Genomic DNA, 6518 nt, shown 5'->3' on the forward strand with positions numbered 1-6518 from the left:
TGAAATTTTGGACTTCCGGACTTGTTTGGACAAATTAGGTGACCGCCGTTGGATGGCAAAAAATGTTCGCTCTGTACAGTTTAGATGTTTAGGGGCGATTTGGTGATGCGTGTGGGAGTTGCCATAGAGGTTGTGTATTTGTGCAATTTCCTCCGACCTTTTATTTTTCTACAGGATTTGCAGTCCTCCATTTATCCAAAAGAAAAAACATTTTATCCAAGGAGGGCCGAACGAGTTACACCCACACGTGCGAATGGATGATAGGTACACTGCCAATTAAGTCAAAGCATCGCGTGGAAAAAGTGACGGTTATGTGGCTGCGGCGCACAAACAAACAAATCTGGCATGGCATGGAGCGAAATTTCAAACCAAATGGCACATCAAGCTATGACTGCATCGCATTAGCCCAGCGACAGGATCCTGAAGGGCTGGAACGACGATCAGAGCTGAGCATCGCTCCAGTCAACAGTCAACACCAGTACAGTGCACAGTACAGAGCCCTTCCGAGAAGCCAGCCCCGCTACGTTAGTCGTCAATGGACGCGGATTAAAGCCTTGTTGGAGTTGCCATGGTGTGTGCCAGGCTTGAGTCAGATACCAAGCTCCTGCTCTAGCTTCGGGACGTACCATGGCCGTGGGTTTCGCTGCCGGCGGCGCTGGCGAAGACCAGAGGCAGTACGGCGGGAGGGTCACGGCGTTCGCGGCGCTCTCCTGCATCACGGCGGCCATGGGCGGCGCCATCTTCGGCTACGACATCAGCACCGCGGGCGGGTGTCGTCCATGGAACCGTTCCTCAGGGACTTCTTCCCGGACGTGCACAGGCGGATGCAGGCCGGCGCGGGCGTCGGCAACTACTGCAAGTTCGACAGCCAGCTCCTCACGCTCTTCACCTCCTCGCTCTACGTCTCGGGGCTCCTGACGGCCGTGCTCGTTGCGTCCTGGTTCACGGAGAGGCACGGGCGCCGGCCGTCCATGATCCTCGGCGGCGTCGCGTACCTCGGCGGCGCGGCGGTCAGCGGGGGCGCCGTCAACGTGTACATGGCCATCCTCGGCAGGGCGCTGCTCGGCGTCGGCCTCGGGTTCGCCAATCAGGTCACAACAAGAAATTTTCTACATATTCGTAAGGGCTACGTGGAAAAATATACTGACGATTTTGATGGCAGGCAGTGCCGCTGTACCTGTCGGAGATGGCGCCGGCGCGATACAGGGGAGCCTTCAGCAACGGCTTCCAGTTCAGCCTCTGTCTCGGGGCTCTCGCCGCCACCGTCGTCAACTATGGCGCCGAGAAGATCAAGGCTGGCTGGGGCTGGAGGCTCTCGCTGGGCCTAGCCGGCGTCCCCGCCGTGCTGCTCCTCGTCGGCGCCATCTTCCTGCCGGAGACACCTAACAGCCTCGTCCAGCAGGGCAAAGGCCGTGGCGAGGTGAAGGCGCTGCTCCAAAAGATCAGAGGCATCGACGCCGTCGACGAAGAGCTGGACGACATCGTCGCCGCCAACGCAACGGGGCAGGCCGGCGACAATGGCCTGCGCCTCATCCTGTCGCAGCGACGGTACCGACCGCAGCTTGCCATGGCCATCCTCATACCGTCCTTCACGCAGCTCACCGGGATCAACGCCATCGGCTTCTACGCGCCGGTGCTGCTGCGCACCATCGGCATGAGCGAGAGCGCGGCGCTGCTCTCCACCATCGTCATGGTCATCGTCTCCTCCGCGTCCACGTTCGCGTCCATGCTCCTCGTCGATCGCTTCGGGAGGCGGACACTTCTCATCCTCGGCGGCGTCCAAATGTTCCTCTCCGAGGTGCTCATCGGCGGCATCATGGCCGCGAAGCTCGGCGACGAGGGCCAGGTCAGCAGGACCTACGCCGTCGTCCTCATCTTCCTCATCGGCGTCTACTCCACCGGCTTCGGCTGGTCCTGGGGCCCGCTCAGCTGGCTGATACCGAGCGTGATCTTCCCGCTGGAGGTCCGGTCCGCCGGGCAGAGCATCACCGTGGCGTCGGGATTCGTGTTCGCCATCCTCGTCGCGCAGTACTTCCTGGCCATGCTGTGCCGCTTGAAGGCGTGGTTGTTCTTCTTCATCGCCGGGTGGATCCTGGTCATGACGGCGTTCGCGTACCTCTTCTTGCCGGAGACCAAGGGGATGCCCATTGAGCAGATTGGGAACCTGTGGGGGAAGCACTGGTACTGGAAGAGAGTTGTGGGGGTTGACGAAGTACAGGACAGTGAGAAGCTCTGAAGCTGCTTCCACTTTCTTTCTATGCATCAACACGATCTGAGAGCTACTCAAGACACCGAGGATGTACACAATCAATTATTTTTTTTAAATGCAACCAACAGAACAACTGCAACAAACATCGACAAAAGTCATCAAGTAAGGGCATCTTCAAAGCCGACCCTCAAACCTCCCGCAATCGTTCGGACCGAACTTCCCGGACGCAATTTGCCATCCGACAGCGATCTGCATCGGCCCGCGGAGCGGTCCACACGTCCGTTTTCCCGTAAACCGGAAGCAAACTCGGGGTTTTTTGCAGGTGTCGGGACACCAGTCACGTAAGACTCTGACACCCCCAGCCACCGAAAACCCTGCACGCACCCCGCGTCTCCATCTTTCTCTCTTTCTCCTCATACGCTTTCTCTCTCGTCGACGCCACCGCTATACCACCCCGGCCGCCCGCCAACCCGCTGTCAGAACTACATGACCTCCACAACCTCGACCGCTACACCACACAACCATGCTGCCTGTGCTCAGCCACCGGTCCACGCCTCCCGTCGGTCCTCCGCCACGTAGGTACCATCCACCTCTACGGTAGTCAGCACGTCCGGCAAACATTTGGTGAAATGTTCGTGCTAACTTTTTTTGTCCCTTCTTTGAAACAATGGATTCATACCTGGAGTACATATACGAGCACTACATTGACTCATCTGACGAGGAGTACTACACGGGTGAAACGGCTATGTGCAGACGTGGAGCAGGCGGAAGAGCATGTTTTCAATTTCAGGGGATCAATCAAGGGTCATCGACTGCTCAATCAGAACAGGGCACGGGGCCACTTGATGTTGATGGACGACTACTTGCCGCTGATGCCCTATTTGCTGACAGTTTTCGTCGGTGCTTCCGGATGCGAAAAAATGTCTTCGATCGCCTCTACCATGGCGTCCGGTACTTTGATGACTACTTCATCTTGAAGAAGGATGTTGTTGGAAGGATCGGATTCTTTGATTATCAGAAGTGTGTGGCCGCATTGTGGATGTTTGCATATGGCATGGCCGCATATTCATGGGATGAATACCTCTGGATGTCTGAGAGCACATACGGAGCAACCATGGTCAGATTTGCTATTGCCGTGGTCTTGGTTAGACCCGGGCATGGACAACCCAGCCCGAAAGCGCGAACAAGGTATAACTCATTATTTTATTAGAAATATAGGTATAATATATATTTTAAATAGCCTAAAAATCATTATTTTAATCAAAAGAGCACTTTTCATGTGTTTCGGGCTGGGTCGGGCTTTTCACAGCTCGGCCCGATGAATGCCTAGGTTTAGTCTTGGTGTTTGGACATCAATACTTGAGAGAACCAACCGCCGCAGACACCGAGATGCTCTTGGCAATGTCCGAAGCAAGAGGGTGGCCAGGTTTGCTCGGATCTCTTGACTGCATGCGTTGGAGATGGAAGAACTATTCAAAAGCTATACTAGGGCAATATTAGGGCCATTTCAAGGACAATATCAGGGCAATCATTCTTGATGCAGTTGCATCATAGGATCTCTGGATTTGGCATGCTTTCTTTGCATATGATCGGGACACACAATGACATCAATGTGCTGCAGCGGTCTCCATTGTTTGCTAGGCTGAGCACAAATACAACATGGGATACTATCTGGTTGACGGGGTCTATCCTTCGTAGGCTACCTTTGTCAAGACTATCTCTAAGCCGGTTGGTCAAAAAAAAATCTCATTTTGCCAAAAGACAAGGATCAGTTGTTCCAGGCCCATTTTGCAGTTGTTTCTGGACCTGCTAAACAATGGGATCTGGAGACCTTGTGGGAGATGATAATATGTTGTGTGATCATAACATCATCGTGGAGGATGAGGGTCAAGATGCTGTCGCAGCTCTTGAATTTGAGAACATGGTGGTCCATCAAACTTTTGAATTTGAATCCGAACATGTTTGATGAGTTTGTTCAAATGCATCAACAAATTCGAAGATTTGATTGAGCACTCGTGGACGGTTAAAGGGGACAACTAGAACATATGTGCTAGTTGATTTCAAGTTTCAACTATGTTAATTTGAAAACATTTTTGGATTGTAATATTCAAGTTAGAATTACTATTTGCTATGTTGTTATTTTAAGCTCGCGGACTTAAAAAAAAGTAAAAGATTTGCGGCTACGCTTGGATGGCCGGCTTCCGCATCAGTGTGTGCAGACTAGTCCCCACACGTCCGCAAATGGATGCGGTGTCGAATTTAGTGATCAACGTTGGAGATACCCTAAGGCTGGTCATAGTGGGGAGTAACTTAGACTAGTGTCATATGCATGACACTAGTCTAAGTTACTACTTTCATAATGCAAAGTAACATAAGAGTAGTATCTTGGATGGCTTCATTTATTAACTTGTAGACCCATCTTGTCTCGGGAAGCGCTATGTTACAGTAACATATTATGTTACCACCTCTCATTAACTACTTGCCACGTAAGCAAAATTTTCTTGAAATGCGCTATGTTACTACCTAAGTTACTCCCATTATGACTAGCCTAACACCCCCCGGTAATGTGATATGTGCTCAAATGGCGCCTTAAATATGGAACAATGCATGAGCACTACCACAGTTGGACCCAACCACCAAGGCTAAATCATGGGCTCATCCAAAAGAGGAGTCTAAGCAAACTCCTTGTGGGGTCCTCAACAATAGAATTACATGTAAACAATGCCATTGCTAGGTTTAACCAATGAAGGCCGGACCTAGAGTTTTCACCCTTAAAACTCGAGACCCAGTACTCAAACAAAACCACCAAGCCAATGTTGCCATGTGCTGCCACCACCTGCATCCATCATCACACATCTTCGCAGATGCACAATCCTGATGTGGACCTAGCCACACAACCAGTAGCGGAGCCAGCACCAAGACACGCCTCAGGCCACCTTCGCTATGAACAGTAGCTACGGTGGTAAAAAGCAGCAACAATATGAACAGTTTACAAAAGAATTAGTAGACACGCCCCAGGCCAAGGCCCTTGTTGCCTAGGGCCTGTCTCCGCCACTGCACACAACTAGAACAATGCCCATGCAAAGACATGTTGCCGAGCACTGCATAGGGGTCAGTTTGTTTAAAGAGTTAAATTTGAGGATTCAATTAGGTCCGTCCACAATTTAACTCCTTCAATTTTTAAGAAGTTAAGGAGCATCGTGCAATCTTACGTGGAGATCCGTATAATTTTTTTATTTTTTACTTTTAATATTGTGTCACTTGATTGATACCTGGGTAAGTCGGAGTCGACTGAAGATCAAGCCACGCCCGAAGTTAATTTATAAGGCCTTGTTCGGTTGCATGCGAATCCAAGTGGATTGAAGGGGTTTGAGGGGGATTTAAACCTCTTATAAGTCAAAATACAAACTAATTCTTGTCAAACCCCTTCAATTCTCTTGAGAGAGGATTAACCGAACAAGCCCTAAGGGATCCGCTACCTGAAGTTAATTTATAAGGATCGGCTAGAGGCACCAAGTCAATACTGTTGACAAAATAATAAAGAGTCCATCCTACAAAGAAGGAGAAAGTGTACGTACTCCATACCATACATAATTCTCACGCTGTAAGGAATGAACAAATCGAATGGAAACGAGTGGTCAGCAAACACACGGCACGGCACGTACGTCCGTGGCTGCCGAAACACGACACAAACACACGAGTGCCATGCATGCGCGCATCTGCACTGCACTCACCGGGCCGCGACGCCCGCCCGCCCACGCACAAACGCGCGTGCATATCAGCCGCGGCAGCCATTTTTGGCGTGGCATCCGCGCGAGTAGGGGTTGGCCTGCTCCGGCATATACGCACCCGTCACCTTGAGCACGCGCGCCGTGGTGGTCTCCGGCTGGGTCGCCTCCGCCGCCGTCGCGTGGGCCTCCTGCAGGCCCGCCATCAGCAGGCAGCCGCCCAGCAGCAGGGCCGCCAGCCCCACACGCACGCGCATCGCCTTGCTCTCCATGAACGATGAGAGATCGAACAGTGTAGCTACTAGCTAGCGTTCTGATCAGTTGCCTCGCGTCTTCTTGGTTTCTCCTTCAGGTTCAGCTGGGGCAGTCTTTTCTAGGGGCCGGCTCCATCGGCCTAAAAATAGATGCGGATGGGAGGGAACGTCGGGACTAGCTCTCATTTTCGTTGTGTTCAAAAAAAACTCGTGTGTCTATTTTTATGCAGGGAGAGTAGCTATATTTGGTGCGTACAGCCTTCTGCTTCGATTTATAGGTTTCATTTAGGCCATGTTTTAAAGAACAAGAATAAACCTACATGTATG

General features: G+C 51.7%; 1 pseudogene; it reads left to right on the forward strand.

The window, feature by feature from the left end:
* The first annotated feature begins 478 nt into the window (after positions 1–478).
* Positions 479–2337, forward strand: LOC123064967 (hexose carrier protein HEX6-like; annotated as a pseudogene).
* Positions 2338–6518: the final 4181 nt, after the last annotated feature.

Source organism: Triticum aestivum, chromosome 3B, assembly GCF_018294505.1.
Source record: "Triticum aestivum cultivar Chinese Spring chromosome 3B, IWGSC CS RefSeq v2.1, whole genome shotgun sequence".
Lineage (NCBI taxonomy): Eukaryota > Viridiplantae > Streptophyta > Magnoliopsida > Poales > Poaceae > Triticum > Triticum aestivum.